Consider the following 16,448-nt stretch of genomic DNA (forward strand, 5'->3'; position numbering starts at 1 on the left):
AAGCCTATTGGATCTTTCATGTTTATAATTAATTTCCAAACAAATAAAGATCAAATTTAGCAAGTTCCTTCTCAGTTCTGTCTTCATCATCATCATAATCTTTAGTTACTTATTAATCGCCCTCCATTTGAGATGCTCCAGGCGATTTACATAGCAGAAATTATACAGGATAAAACACATACATACAAATATTAAAATTAAAATGGGTCAAATGCTCTAATAAAAAGCCAGGTCTTAAGTGCTAGGATAAAATGCCCCAAGTCACACATGGCTCTCAAATAGGGAGGCAAGGAATTCCATAAGGCAGGGGCAGAAGTAGAGAAGGCCCTGCGTCTGGTGCTTTCCAAGTGCACATCCCTAGGACCCAATATATAGAGCAAATCATGTTGGGATGGTCGTGGTGACCTCCGATGATGGTAGAAGGAGAGACGGTCTCTAAGATACAATGGACCCTGGCCATATAAAGTTTAAAAGGTCAGGACCAGCATCTTATACAAACCACAATACTCAATTGGGAGCCAGTGTAGATGCCACAGTACTGGTGTTATATGGCATTTCATGGGTGTTTTTTTTTTTTTGAGTAACCTGGCTGCAGCATTCTGGACAATACGGAGCTTTTGGGTCATAGAAATAGAAAGGCCAACATACAAGGCGTTACAATAGTCTAGCCTAGGTGTGTCCGTGGCATGGATGACTGTTGCCAGAGCCTCATCCGACAGGTAAGGTGCCAGTTGCCTCGCTTGCCATAGATGGAAAAAAGCCTGTTTGCTGGAAGCAGCGACCTGAGCCTCCATCGTCAGCTGCGAATCCAAAACGACACCTAGACTCTTAACGGTAGGCGATGGAGATAGAGCAGCGCCATCAAAGGTAGATAACGGATGGATCGGACCTATCGGGCGGCCATGCCACAGGATCTCAGTCTTCGCCGGATTCACCTTCAGTCTGCTATCTTGAGGCTGTCTCCTGCAAATGTTTACATTATTCTTCATTTGCTGAAAAGGATGCTAGCATTTACAAGTAATTAGATATTTTATAAAAACATACATACCTTAAAAACATAAAATACCTAATAGGCATTGACTATAGAGTTGCTGTTTTACATGATATGGGAGAATATCTTCCCATGCCAATATCTCGTAAACCTAAAAGGCATATTAAGTGAATTACATCACAGTTAAAGGAAACCTTGTCTAAAATGTGCTGAGGAGAGGCATTGAAACATTAAGAGCAGATGCAATTAATAAATACCAATAAATACAGCCATCATTGTCTTGGGAATTGTAAAGAATCACTGATGGAACTGCAAGCATAAAAATTTATTAAAACCTCAATGGAGGCTTCTTTGGGGGTTGCAGGCTTGTAGCCGGGGGGGGTTCAACACCCCCCCCCCGAAATTTTTCAGATTAAAAAAAACTGGTTTACTCATGGATTTTAACTGGTTAACCAAATCCCCATGCTAAGTCTATGAGATGCAAAAAATTAAGAGTTCCTCCAGAACTGCAAGCACTATCTCAAGCAAATATTGACAATTTATTCACACTGTCATTACTTGCAGCAATAGCCGATGTAGTGAAGCAACCAAGTTTGGGGGGGGGGTGTTGAATGCTCTCATTAAGGAGACCAGACTTGGTGGAGGTGGTTGACAGGGGCGGAGCTGCAGGCTATTGAAGGCTGCTCTGCCCCATGCTGTGCTTTTTGCTTCAGCATGAGCTAGGAGGCAGGTTTACACCCCCCCATGAAATTTTCAACCCCTCCCCCCCCCACGAATTTTTTTTCTGGCTGCGGCCCTGGAGGGTTGGGACACATTTTGATTTGAGTGAGATCTGAAAGATGAAAAAAGAAGTGGATGAGATCACTAAGATTTCCTTTCTTTCCCTAATCAACTTTCTACCCTCTGCATTCAATGAATGATCTTGCCCTCTACTTTCTATTTATTACCCTCCAAAAGTTTTTCTCTAGAAATGGTCACCTATGCAGGATACAGCTGATAGAAAGCCAGTTGATAATCCCCACCACTAAAAAAAAAAGAGACACTGGTGCAATATTTGTAAAAGGATAGGTTTAATGGCATGAACCTGCCCTTCTATGGGTTTATTTCACTGATTTCATTCAATTGGTTCTATCTTAGCATGCTTACTTAAGCAGAGGTGCTCATTCAAATCAATTGGACTTATTTATGGTTAGACACAGATAAGACTGCACTGTTAATCTTCAAGACCCTTCATACATGCACATCCCTAAAATAAAATCCAGCATAGGATCCCAGGGTCATCTTTGAGGTTTTTCAAGATAAGTTGATTTACTAGCAGCTGTCTGGCAATGTCAACAATGACAGAGATAGTAAGGTGATGGTACAGTGGGACCAATGTGGTCTCAACCCAGTTGAACCAGTTGATTGCATCACTATAGATTGAGGATAGAGTGTGTTGCTGCTTCCAGTGCCATTCTAGACCATTTTTGCTAGAAATTGACCCTGGATTATATGGCCGATGTAGATGAGGCATTTTCAAAAGCCCAGATAATCAAACTCCTCTTGAAACTGTATCCATACAAGTAGACATTATTTAATTGAAGGAGAAAATACCTGCCATATATGCAAAGATCCTCTATCACAGCTGGAGAAAAAGCCTATAAAATATTTTAAATCAAATTTATGAATAATCAAATCTGCAAAAATCCAAAGCACAAATGTGGAAAAGCTTTTTGTTATGGACATTCTTGTTCATTTTTTGATTATGTGAATCACAAGACATACTGTGATTTTGGCAAAATACGGGAAACCATTGATCTAAGGTAGAGCTGGATCAACTCTTATGGTGTATACCTTATACATCAATAGAAACACTGGCTTGTTCCCAGAAAGGACGGTTGGATCTCTGGCCTTCCATGTTTTGCTATTTTGAAGGTTTCTTTAATGTGGGATTATTCTGAGTCCACTTCGTAGTGCACAATTTACAGCAGACTCACAGTGTTGTCTTTCTAGGAGAAGCCTTGCTATCAAGTGAGTTATGGGATCCACAAATTCCAACTGCTTCTTATTTACCATTTTTCTTCTGTACACAAAATTTCCCAGGAAAAAACTGTTCCTCATTCCCAAACAACCAAAGAGAGTTGGGCACAAGTCCAGAGATTTGGGTTTGAAAAGTGCTGCATAGTTTTCTTCCTTAAAAACAAAAAAAAGCCTGGGATTAGTAGACAGATGGAAAGAGAGGGGGAAAGATTTTGGCCATTGAGGTTAAATTTTGTCCCAGGCAGTAATGGGATAAAAAATGCCACTGGGCATTTTGAAAATGCCCCATCGTACTCATAATTAAAATTAAGTATGCTTCTTAATTAGCCACATGCATGGCTTTGTTTGGGGATGTTTTACTATTCCAAGGTATGTTTAAGTATGGCTCAAGTAATAAAATATTGTAAACACATATAGGACAGAATTCAAAGACATGGCTGTGTTAGTCTGGAATATCAGTATGCAAAGGGATATTGTTAACATATTTGATGCTAACTGAGAGATAATCTCCAAGGTGCTACAAGATCCTTTTGCATCCCTATACAGGAGAGCTTCTCTGTTTTTGTTCTATGAGGGTTAAATTCTTTTCATGTTTATGTTTTACAAACATGCCATATACAGGTATACTAAATTCTATATCAATTGTAGTTATGCAGATTGGGTGTTTGGAAAGGAGAAGAGAACGAGAGGGAGAATCAATGAGAAATTATACATGCACATTTTAGTTTCCTACTTTTTAAAATACTGGTCTCTCCCATCGGCCCTTTGTGAAATTTTCCTTGCTTATCTAGTTTGCTTCTTCTTCCCTGTGCTTGCTTTTTCCTTCTTTCTTTCTTTCTTTCTTTCTTTCTTTCTTTCTTTCTTTCTTTCTTCTTGGCATCATCCTGAATTCCCCTGAATAATTCTCTGCATCTTCTGCTTGTTCTTTCTTCCATCTGGCCAGCCAGAGCGTCTGCCTCCTCTCTGCCAGTCTGAGCTATGAACCATAAATATACTTTTTTTTTTGCATTTATATTAAAATATACATAAGGAAAAAAATACCCACACCTAGATTTATTGTTATTTCATAGTTACCCCTGCAGTCAGTGTAACTACTGATATCAGGTAACTGCATTCAAAGCAAAGCAATATACAGACTGCAGGAAAAGATAGTCCAATCAATTGATCAGTCCATATAGTAAACATTCATAAAGTCTTAAAATTAGACCAAGATATGTGGATACCTAAAAGCTATTAACAGAGCATTTAAAGTAGCAATCTTTTGTTGACAGATTCTTAACTACATTTCTTCAGGTATATCAAGTATTCAAGAATTTAAGAGCCTTATTTAGGAAATGAAAATTATTGAAGAGGTGGATAAGCATTGGGTTCTAAGAAATAAATAATTCAATACATCCCCATCCACCCTTGACTACCATATTATTTATTTACTGTATTTGTATACCGCCCCTCTCAGCCTTCCGGCGACTCGACCATAGTTAATGTTCCCTGTCAGATTTGTGTAGCTGGATCCTAATAGTTTACCCAGAAAGTTCTGATTATCTGACCTCTGAAAATTCAGGTTATGAGTCTGCTACATTCTGACATTTGCCCTTCTCTTTTGTTTCTAAAGACATTACACATTCTGTACCAATTCCCAGGCACAATATCTCTCCAAGCAAATGGCACAGATCTTTACAATTGCTAAGTTTTGTGCATGATGCATTTATTTCTTCTTTCAGTTCCTTTCCCTTCCTCCCCAGCCCCTCCCCTACCTCCTTCAAATCTCACATTTCCATCTAGCAGACATTTTGAAGAGGCTAGTAAATATCAAGCAAATGGTTTTGAAATTATGTGTCCTTCTAATTATGGGGTGTGCATGGCTCTCCAGCTCAACTGCCATGTGCACATCCATATGCTAGCATTTTGGAAAAAGCAGGCATGATTAAGGATTGAAGCTGCTACTGAATGTTCCTCTCTTCTGTCGCATGTAACATCTTTAGATCAAGTCCTAAATGTTTGTCAAATCTTTTTTAAGGGGAAAAAAGGAAAAATACACTTTGCTGGTTGTGTGATGGTTTAGCGATAGACAGTTGCATGGTACAAATTTCAAAAATAAAAGTTTTACATCCGTCTGATGGAAGGGAAAATGGGTGTGATCCTTGCCTCTGTGCTGGAACAATATGACAAGATACAGCATAAAGCATTCAAGTCCAAAGCATGCCAGATTTCTTCATCTTCTCTAGATGGACAGAGCTAAAAGGAAAATAGCTACTGGCATAATGTAAAAAGTGCTCCTAACTTTGTAGAGACTCCAACAAAAGATCCAAGGAAAGATAATCTGGTCACAGTAAGCAAAAGTTTTGTAAACAAAACTGTTTTTCCCCTAAAAAGAAGTGTAGGAAAGTAGTATTAATATGAGCAACCCTGCCAAATGCTGGCTATTTCTTTATTTTTAAAAAGGTTCTATACAAAAACATTGAATAAAAATTGGAAAGTTGCCTGGTCAACCCTGGCAGAAACTCATGGGATTTGGGGATATTTTAAAACTATAGAGCGACTATGGAGAGGACATGGATTTGGGGAAATGAAACCATTTTATCCAGATTAATAGGCCCAACTTCCTGAAATTTTTCAAAGTGCATGGCCACCTGAATTAGAACAGGATGGAAGAGAGACAGAAGGAGAAACCAAACAAGCCCATTCTTCAATTACTCCGTAATTCCAGATCTTGAATTGCTTCCTAACTATCCAAAAGCCATGTGGTGCATTTCCTCTCATTCTAATCCTTCTTCTCTAAATTTTAAACATGGTATTGCAGCAGAGAAAAAGCTACCCACTCTGATGAAGTCTATCATTTTTAAATCACTGAGGTGTGATATTACCATATTCATTTATTAGTAGACTACATGTTTAAGTCAAGAGTAAGTTTGGGGGCCAAAATTATGGAATTTGATATGATCTGTGGATAAATTTAGGCTCATTCCATGAAGAGGGACATAAATGATTCAGGGGGTCAAATGTCCCTTGCTGTCACCATTTTCCCATCCAGGTATTCAAAAAGATGAGAAGCAGCATCACAGTGGAGAGGAGTGGAGAAGGTTAGTACTTCTTTCAGCTTCTTCTCAGGAGGACTAAGTTCTCATCTTTTGCCACTCTTCTCTGAAAAGGAGATGTATCCTTTTTTTTACATAAGTTAAAGTACTGACCCATGGATAAGTCGACACCGTTTTTTCGATTGATTTTTTTGATGAAAGTTTCTATGTATACATGAATATAAAGGGTACCTTTAGCAATAATTTGGAAGTCTATTGAGTTAGGTCATCTCACTAGGAAAAAAATAGAGTTAATAATGAGTGAGCTAATAGTAGTTAAAATGTAGTGAGTTAATAACAACACACCCTCAAGAGTGGATCTTCTATGCTTGTAGCATGCCAGTCATGGTATGATTGGCAGTTCAGTTGACACCAATGTTGGTTTGTTTCTAGAGTCAGATTAAAACCTAGGACCTTATCACAATAAAGAATGAATCCACTTTAAATTAGGTTTCTGCTTCCTTCAGAATTCTGGGATTTGTAGTTTAGGGATGAGCCTTTAACAGCCTTACTAAACCACAAACCCCAGAGTTCTACAGGAGGCAGAAATCAGATTTAAAGTGTATTCATTCTCTAGTGTGATGACACCACATGTTTTTTTAAATCAATGCTTTTGGAGTCTATGTTTTTTTCTGTACGGTGTGATTAGTTTTAGTAATTAAATTGTTTATTTAAAATTGTAAACTGTTTTGAATTGTTCAAAATTATCTAATTGTTTTAAAACACTCTAAAACATTCTCAATTAATGTTGTCTGGGTGCCACTCTGAGATCCTATGGCATAGGTTGGGGCACAACTCTTTAAATACCATCATACCCAAGCAGTAGGAAAAGAATTATGAATTCTTCCATTACCACCTCAGTAAATTAGTCTGTTCCTTAAATCTAGAAAATATTTGTTTATGTATTAGTCATAGGTATGGTATCCCTATTAAATGCATTCTCCCATTCTATAATAGCATAATCTTACTTCATTGTTTAAAACCTCCTGATCTGTTACCAAATGATTGTTTACTGCCAATGAATACAGTGATTCAATGAACAGAAAGATAGCAATCAAATCGGTTATCATACCAAATAACAAAATAAACTACTTAGTGGGAGGAAATCGACACTGATAGTAATTACATGTTACTTTTCAGCTGTCCTTGCAATTTCATTGTAGCTTCACTAAAACAACTTTTTTTAAAACACAAAAATGGTTATTCCCACCTATTGCTTCTATAGAATTATAATGTGAATCCATATCCTGATTTAAGCCTTGAGTCAGGGTTGGCAACATGCCACAATGGCCATCAGCCTTCACCAGCACAGAGAGTGGCAATCAATATTGGCAGCAGCAACAATTTTTGAAGATCCAAAAGTTGCTCATCTCAGAATTTAACATAAAATGCAGCAAAAGTGGAAAAAATGGCTGGCTGAACAGATGAATTATTGGTATGGTAAAAGGTTTCTCCACTTAGACAAATAGGTAGAGTTTAGAGTTTGTAGGCAAGTTCAACTTGCAAGTTCAGTGATGGAAAGGAATGGAGAAAGAAACGCCTACAGAAGCTAAATCCCCTTTTGTTGATGAGTCTAGATGGAGTGCAGTACCTCTGCTTAGTCTTTTTAACCATTCTCCTATAGTCTCCTCTCTGTAGAGAACGTTCATTTCCAAAGAGAGGAGAAAAAGAATGAAACCAGTTAACTATTAATACAGGTTAAGCATTCCTTACCTGACATTGTACTTGAAACCAGAAGAGTTTGGGTTTTTCTTTCACTCTTCACTTCTAAGATGCATTTCCCCCCCATATAAATATCTCTTAAAAAAAATGGGTGTGTTGTAGAATTCCAGGTGAATCTTTTTTTGTTGATGGTGCTGGTTTTGAAATTAGGGTGTGCTTTGCAATTTATTGTGTTTTGCAATTGAAGAAATATTGTTTTTGCATGTTCATATTGAGAGATCTTGGAGTTGATGCAACTCTAAGCAGGAAATTCATTGGATGTTTGATGTACATCTAATGCAAGTAGCCTGGAAGTAATTTTATACACAATATTTTAAATAATTTTGTCCATAAGAAAACATTTGTATACATTAAAGCATCATAAAAAGTAATATTTCTTTCTCGGTTTAAAGCAGAAGTAACTTGCAGTTTCTCAAGTCGCTCCTGATATGAGAGAGAAAAATGTGAAGGATTTTAGATTTTGAAGCATTTCAAATTTTGGAATTCTGTAACGGATGCTCAACCTGTACTACTTTGCTGCCTTTCCAAGGATATCATCCACCTGGATGGGATGGGGGGTGGGGAAAGAAAGCTGGAGGTGAGTGACAATGCATTGTAAAGCAAATTATGTGGAAGTGGTAGAAGTGAAGAAATTGTTGTTTTCTCAACATTGTATTTTTTCCAATATCTTCTCACTAAAGCTTTTCAGAGTGTTGGGTGACTTTTGGATCTCTGCTTAAAGTTGGAGATCCTTAGCATGCTGTAATGTATGTAGAGGATATTTTGAAAGTATAATTGTCGGTATTTGCCATGGCATGCAGTATGTCATAAATGGAAATGTCCAGAGAACTACCAGGCCTGAAAATGCAGACAAAGCACTTGCCTAAGTCCATCCAACCATTTATCCAGAACAGTGGTTCCCAACCTGAGTTCCGTGGTCTCACCATTACTACACCATTGCCTCAAAACCACTCAGCAACGAGAGCGACTGGTCTCGTGAAACCATCTTATAGTGTCAAGGCAATGGGGATGTTGGGAGGGGAGAGGCTGACTATTCACGAAAGATTACTACTACCACATCAGCATTAAGTGATTAAATATGGTTTTCTGTAGGCAAGCAGATGGCAACTACTGGATGCCATATGTTCTGTATCAGAAACTAGAGCTGATGTGATCTATCCAATACAATTTTCTGAATTAGTATCCCCAATAACCAAACCAAATCTAAACTTGACAAAAAACCCATTTGCAACCCTTTTGGCACTAATGTTGGAGAGTGGTCCCTGTTCAAGTGGTCCCTGGTCAAAAAAAAGTTGGGAACCACTGATCCAGAAGAACTGCTTCTTGCACTTGAGCAATAAGGCATTTGCTGGTCTGAATGCTTCCACTGAATGGAAGATAGTCAACAAGAACCAAGGAGGGCCTCTTTTCAATAGTGCCACCCCCCTTAGAAAGCAGTCTTCCTAGAAGATTTTGCCACCCTTGGGTTTATTTACACAAATGAATTAAAATGCACTCACCATGAATCCAACACAGGCAGATTTCTTGTAAATATCTGGATTTTTTCGCAGACCTTTGTTCTGCACTAAACAAACTCAAGGTTTTCAGGGAAGTATGAGCAAGAAGGATGGGCGTTATTCCATCCTTCTTTGATATGGGAGCAGTGGTGGTGAAATGGTGGAGAAGAGGATAGCCCAGCAGGGTCAATGTCATCTCAACTGAGCATAATGCTTTGGACTAGTCCCAAATTAAGTGGCTGATATAGATTAGATGCAGTCATTCTGGTTTTAAAGTTGAAAATATTTTTGTTTATCTATGAGTCAACCTTAAGGGTGTGTTTGAATTCTGGGAAAGATGCAAACTTTATTTTCTATTGGAATTGGAGGGAAGTGTCTCATTTTGTTTTTCTCATTTTACGGTCTAACTTCTTGTATTGTATATAAACTTTTTGTGTTGGTTGGTTTGTTGTAAGTCCTTTAGAGAGCTATGAAAATCCACATAGTGTGCCCTTTATGAAGAGCAAGGGCAGAACAAGTCATTTAGATGACATATCAGCTGGAGCTACAAACTTCTGACAATGTCTCTGTCCTTATTCTAAGATCCCACAATATAGATTAGCCCAAAAATACATAGACAGGTGAGAAGAACAACACATGTGTCAGTGGTGAGAGATTTGAACCCATTGGGCTGCTTCCCATTGATTGCTTTATGCTCTAGAAATATTGGGGGGTTTTCTCAACAAAGCTACTTTGGTTGCCTTCTTTTTCGGTAACCTTAGTGCTGTAGTTTTAATAACCTTTTCTTGTCAAGCACTGATGCACATACTCTTTTAAAATTAGATCATTGTTCCTTGACTCACCTAATTAAATTCTCTCTCCACTAATTTCCCTTACCCTACAGTTCTATGTTCCTGTTTCACCTTTGTCACTTACTTTCTAATGATACTTCCTATCAATTTCCCAGAAGATGCATTCTCCTATTTAGGGCAAAGTGCTGTAACCTTGTAAGAGAACAAGATAGAACTTGGACCAGTTCCCAAGTGTGCCATAAGGGTTTGTCAATTAAAACTATGTAGCATTGTTTCCTGGGTATATTTGCCATGCTATTCAGTTAAACACCAGGGTGAAACCTTTTGGCCTGCAAGGTTGTCTCTCCACTTAGAATGCACAAATCCATTGTTTTTGCTTTCTCCCACACTGAGATTTTTAAAGTGCCAAAATCTTTCTGTGTAATTATACAAAATTTTGGATTGATTACATAGAATTACATAAGATTTGTGTAGTGCAAAGATGGAGGATATATAATAAGGGGATGGTCAAGTCAAATAAACTAAAATTGGCTTTAAATCGTTTAAATTAAATAAATACATAATAAAAGAGTTAAGAAGAGTGGGAACTCAAGAAATATTGATGAAAAATATTATCACTGTGTGTATATAAGACTATCCTACTGAAAGACTATCCTATTTGGCCAACGAGGCATCGCCTAAGAAGAAGATATATATATTACACACACACACACACACACACACACAATTTAAGGGATATAATGATATACAGTAAAATTTTGTTTAAATAGTATGCATCTACTACCAGTTTAAAGAAAATCTGTACAATTTTATTTTTAGATAATCATCAAACTCAGAAAAAATGTAAAGGAAACAATAATCAAGATCAGCTTCCAATAAAGAAGAGCTGGAAGAGAAACAAGAAGAATATGGGACAAAATGATCATGTTGGCCAGGACTGATGAGTATTGCAGCACAAAATATCTGGAGGATGTCATACACGAAGGGCACTTTTCACTTCTTTATTCCCCTTCTGAAATTTTCAGCACATCATTTTTGCAATCTACAAAAACAAGGGACAATGTGGGTTTCATAACAACAAACTCATCTCTCCATCTCGTTCCTCCCTTTCTTTTACTTTTTTGCTTCTTTAATTTTTAGTACTGTGTCCATTAAATGAAATTTAGAAGGATCATCAGAACATGAAAGGGCAGATCAAACAGCACTGAAAATCCCAGCTGTACTGGCCCCAATTCAGAGTTAACAGTAAACAGAGTGCTCAGTGGTAATTTATTCCATTTGAAGCATACAGATATTTGGTGGGACTCACTTACTGGTTGCTGGTCTCATTATTACTCTTTCTATCATGTGAGTTCAAACATGTCTTTAATGATAATACAAAAATATTTTATATACTGTTTACAGAGGACAGTATATTTGAAATGTTCTACATATGTTTACTTACATATGATGTATTGTTCCACACTTGGCTTTTGGGCTTAAATTTCATCTTGATTAGCAATTTCCATAACCATCATAAACAGCAGACTTCAAGAAGGTAAATTACATTCAATAATTTCAGGCCTTTTCATTTTGCAGGTGGAGGGCAGCTGGATGAGATAGGAAAGAAAACAACATTTTGACAAGTGTTGGCTTTGTACTCTGGAGTTTGCTTCTCTGCAATGCTCCAGCTATAACCTGACATTCCAAAATTGAACACTCCTATTTTAAGAATCTGGTGGCAATCAGCAAGTGTGTCTTATAAGTAACCAAGGGAATGGCTAACTGACAATAGAGAAATACACTAAATCCCGGTGCCTGGAGCTCAGTAATATAGATGGAATTATTGACTTTTCTGGTCAAATGTGGCACAGATTAATTGATATTCCCCCATACATAACTTCTCAGTTCATATGCCATTTCTTGTGATTTGTTTGGCTTTCACTTTAAAAAAAACCCAATAAATTTTAATTGCAGGAATGGCCAGCAGAGATATAAAGTATTGGGTGCATAAACTGAATATGTAGTTTTAGTAATAAGGTAAAGTGGGAGCAAGTGACAAGCATACAAAACTACTTGTACAAGCGCTTAGATTATACACTACTTGCTATTTTGAGTAACTATTTTTGACGTGGCTGCTAACAGTAGTGGAGACATCTGGTGACAGTTGAAGGTCATCTCTAATGCAGGGAGCAAAAATAAAATTTCACAGATGTCCAACATGTGAGACAACTATTCATTTCATCTTGCTTCTGAATTTGTAATGCGTCATGTGCAACACACAAATATGCATATTTCTTGTTTTGCTTTTCTTTGGTATTATCCTGGATGTGACATCTGTTAAGTAATAATCTGTTAAGATACTCATGGGGTCAAGGAGGAGGAGGAAGGAAAAGGAGAAGGAAAAATAATCAATATCCCCTTTATCAATATCTTGATATCCTGAAAACATCCTGAATCTGAGGGAGAATAAATATTCTTCACAAATTTCTTTCACTTTTCTATGTACTAGTTAAGAACAAGTCAAGATGTTTCCAAAGCTATACAACAAAGATGCCATCTGAAACCATCAGAAAAATATATGCCTTTATGTTGTTTCAGCCTTATGTTGTTTCAGATATTAAAAGCAAGAGTGCGGGGGGGGGGGGGCACAAGTGAAATCCATAGAAGAGATATGTGGGAATTAGCTAGGAGTAAAGCACAACCTTTCAAGATCACCTGAGAAAACTGATGGAGTGATTTTTTATTATGTTGTTTAGACATCATACAACATATTATGTTATTTAAACATCATAGAATCATAGAATCAAAGAGTTGGAAGAGACCTCATGGGCCATCCAGTGCAACCCCCTGCCAAGAAGCAGGAATATTGCATTCAAATCACCCCTGACAAATGGCCATCCAGCCTCTGTTTAAAAGCTTCCAAAGAAGGAGCCTCCACCACACTCCGGGGCAGAGAGTTCCACTGTTGAATGGCTCTCACAGTCAGGAAGTTCTTCCTCATGTTCAGATGGAATCTCCTCTCTTGTAGTTTGAAGCCTTTGTTCTACGTCCTAGTCTCCAGGGAAGCAGAAAACAAGCTTGCTCCCTCCTCCCTGTGGCTTCCTCTCACATATTTATACATGGCTATCATATCCCCTCTCAGCCTTCTCTTCTTCAGGCTAAACATGCCCAGCTCGTTAAGCTGCTCCTCATAGGGCTTGTTCTCCAGACCCTTTATCATTTTAGTCGCTCTCCTCTGGACACATTCCAGCTTGTCAATATCTCTCTTGAATTGTGGTGCCCAGAACTGGACACAATATTCCAGATGTGGTCTAACCAAAACAGAATAGAGGGGTAGCATTACTTCCCTAGATCTAGACACTATGCTCCTATTGATGCAGGCCAAAATCCCATTGGCTTTTTTTGCCGCCACATCACATTGTTGACTCATGTTTAACTTGTTGTCCACGAGGACTCCAAGATCTTTTTCACACGTACTGCTCTCGAGCCAGGCAGCCCCCATTCTGTATCTTTGCATTTCGTTTTTCCTGCCAAAGTGGAGCATCTTGCATTTGTCACTGTTGAACTTCATTTTGTTAGTTTTGGCCCATCTCTCTAATCTGTCAAGATCGTTTTGAATCCTGCTCCTGTCCTCTGGAGTATTGGCTATCCCTCCCAATTTGGTGTTGTCTGCAAACTTGATGATCCTGCCTTCTAACCCTACATCTAAGTCATTAATAAAGATGTTGAACAGGACCAGGACCAGGACGGAACCCCGCGGCACTCCGCTCGTCACTTCTTTCCAGGATGAAGAGGAAGCATTGGTGAGCACCCTCTGGGTTCGTCCATTTAACCAATTACAGATCCACTTCACTGTAGTTTTGCCTAGCCCACATTGGATTAGTTTCCTTGCCAGAAGGTCATGGGGGACCTTGTCGAAGGCCTTACTGAAATCCAGGTACGCTACATCCACGGCATTTCCCGCATCTACCCGGCTTGTAACTCTATCGAAAAAAGAGATCAGATTAGTCTGGCATGACTTGTTTTTGATAAATCCATGTTGACTATTAGCAATGACTGCATTTGTTTCTAAGTGTTTGCAGACCACTTCCTTAACAATCTTTTCCAGAATCTTGCCCGGTATCGACGTGAGGCTGACCGGACGGTAGTTGTTTGGGTCATCCTTTTTTCCCTTCTTGAAGATTGGGACCACATTGGCCCTCCTCCAATCTGCTGGAACTTCTCCCGTTCTCCAAGAACTCTCAAAGATGGTTGCCAATGGTTCCGAAATGACTTCCGCTAGTTCCTTCAATACTCTTGGGTGTAGTTGATCTGGCCCTGGGGACATCATACAGAGGGTGCTCCCCAATGCTTCCTCTTCCTCCTGGAAATAAGTGACGAGTGGAGTGCCACAAGCAGGGTTCTGTTCTGGGCCCAGTTCTGTTCAATATCTTTTTTAATGACTTAGATGAAGGGCTAGAAGGCAGGATCATCAAGTTTGCAGACAACACCAAATTAGGAGGGATAGCTAAGACAGAAGCAGAATTCAAAATGATCTTAACAGACTTGAGAGATGGGCCCAAACTAACAAAATTAAGTTCAACAGGGACAAATGCAAGATACTCCACTTAGGCAGAAAAAAATGAAATGCAAAGATACAGAATGGGGGACGCCTGGCTCAACAGCAGTATGTGTGAAATAGATCTTGGAGTCATCGTGGACAACAAGTCAAACATAAGCCAACAATGTGATGTGATGGCAAAAAAAATAGCCAATGGGACACGAGTCTAGTGTCTAGATCCAGGGAAGTCATGCTACCCTTCTCTTCTGCCTTGGTCAGACCACACCTGGAATACTGTGTCCAATTCTGGCCACCACAATTGAAGAGTGATATTGACAAGCTGGAATGTGTCCAAAGGAGGGTGACTAAAATGACCAAGAGTCTGGAGATCAAGCCCTATGAGGAGTGGTTTAAAGAGCTGGACATGTTTAGCATGTGAAAGAGAAGGCTGAGAGGAGACATGATGGCCATGTATAAATTATGTATGGGGAAGTTATAGAGAGGAGGTTGCAAGTTTGTTTTCTGCTGCCCTGGAGACTAGGACGCATCAAACTACAGGAAAGGAGATTCCACCTGAACATTAGGAAGAACTTCCTAACTGAGAGCTGTTCAGCAGTGGAACTCTCTGCCTCAGATTGTGGTGGGGGCTTCTTCTTTGGAGGCTTTTAAACAAAGGCTGGATGGCCATCTATCAGGGGTGCTTTGAATGGATTTTCCTGCTTTTTTGGCAGGTTGTTGTACTGGATGGCCCACAAAGTCTCTTCCAACTCAATGATTCTATGATTCCTTATAAAGCTAACTGTTTTCATACCAAGTATTGGTATTATTGGTATCACTGCTCTGCCAATATGTAATCCATTCCTGCTTGTTCACTCTGCTCTTCCTTTCTGTAGTACACTTTTCTTTTTAGTAAGTGCTGAATTACAGGAGCAAAAGGGGGAGGGGGGGAAGCAGCTTCCAAATGCTTCTCTTTTCTCTGTTGGGAAGGAGTATGGATGGCTAAAATGATTTAGTGATTAGTTGATATGATTCCCCTCATAGCTCCCATCAGCTCTAGCAAGCCTTGCCAGTGCTGAGATCGAGGAATGCATCAAGTTGGGGGAAACTAGAATAAGCAACAATAAAAGTGGCATGATGTGGGGCCAATTGGAGGCAGAGGCCTACTATAGACACTTTGCCCAAGAATGCCAACTGACCCAAATGGTGCTGATACTCTCTCTCAAAGTCAGGCTGATTGTGAAGTGGTCAAGTGTATTTCTCCTTTCACCTGCCTCTGCCCAAACTTGCCCCATGTATAATCTGTTGAAAGAGTGACAAACTCGGAACTCCTTAGTAGGATACCTACGTTTGTGAATTTTGGTCTCACAAGCAAGAACACATAATGCTACCACTGTTTGCCTCAACATCTGTTTCAATACATTTTCTTGGTCCATTGTGACTACATTAATGCCACATGCATCCTTATTAAATGGAAATGAGAGCAGCATTATCAACCACACATTTCCCCTTGGAAATCTCACATCAGTGTTAAAGGGCAGTCCTGTGATGATCACATTATTTCTGGCTACATGGGTAGAGAATCTGTGGATACAGAGAGCCAACTATAATTTTTACACAGTAGTCAGTGCTCTTTAGTTTTGATGCAGTGTGGGTCCCCATATGTTATTGATGCCAACTCCCATCACATGAAATACAGTGAGCAAAATTTAGACTTCTATATGTTCTTGAACTGCGATACCCATCAGCCCTAGTTCGTATAAACTGTGGTGAGGAATTCTGACCTGTGCTGCTGTATTGCAACTGCTGGCAGTCATAATACAACACCATCTGAAG

Source organism: Anolis sagrei, chromosome 1 (assembly GCF_037176765.1).
Source record: "Anolis sagrei isolate rAnoSag1 chromosome 1, rAnoSag1.mat, whole genome shotgun sequence".
Classification (NCBI taxonomy): Eukaryota; Metazoa; Chordata; class Lepidosauria; order Squamata; family Dactyloidae; genus Anolis; species Anolis sagrei.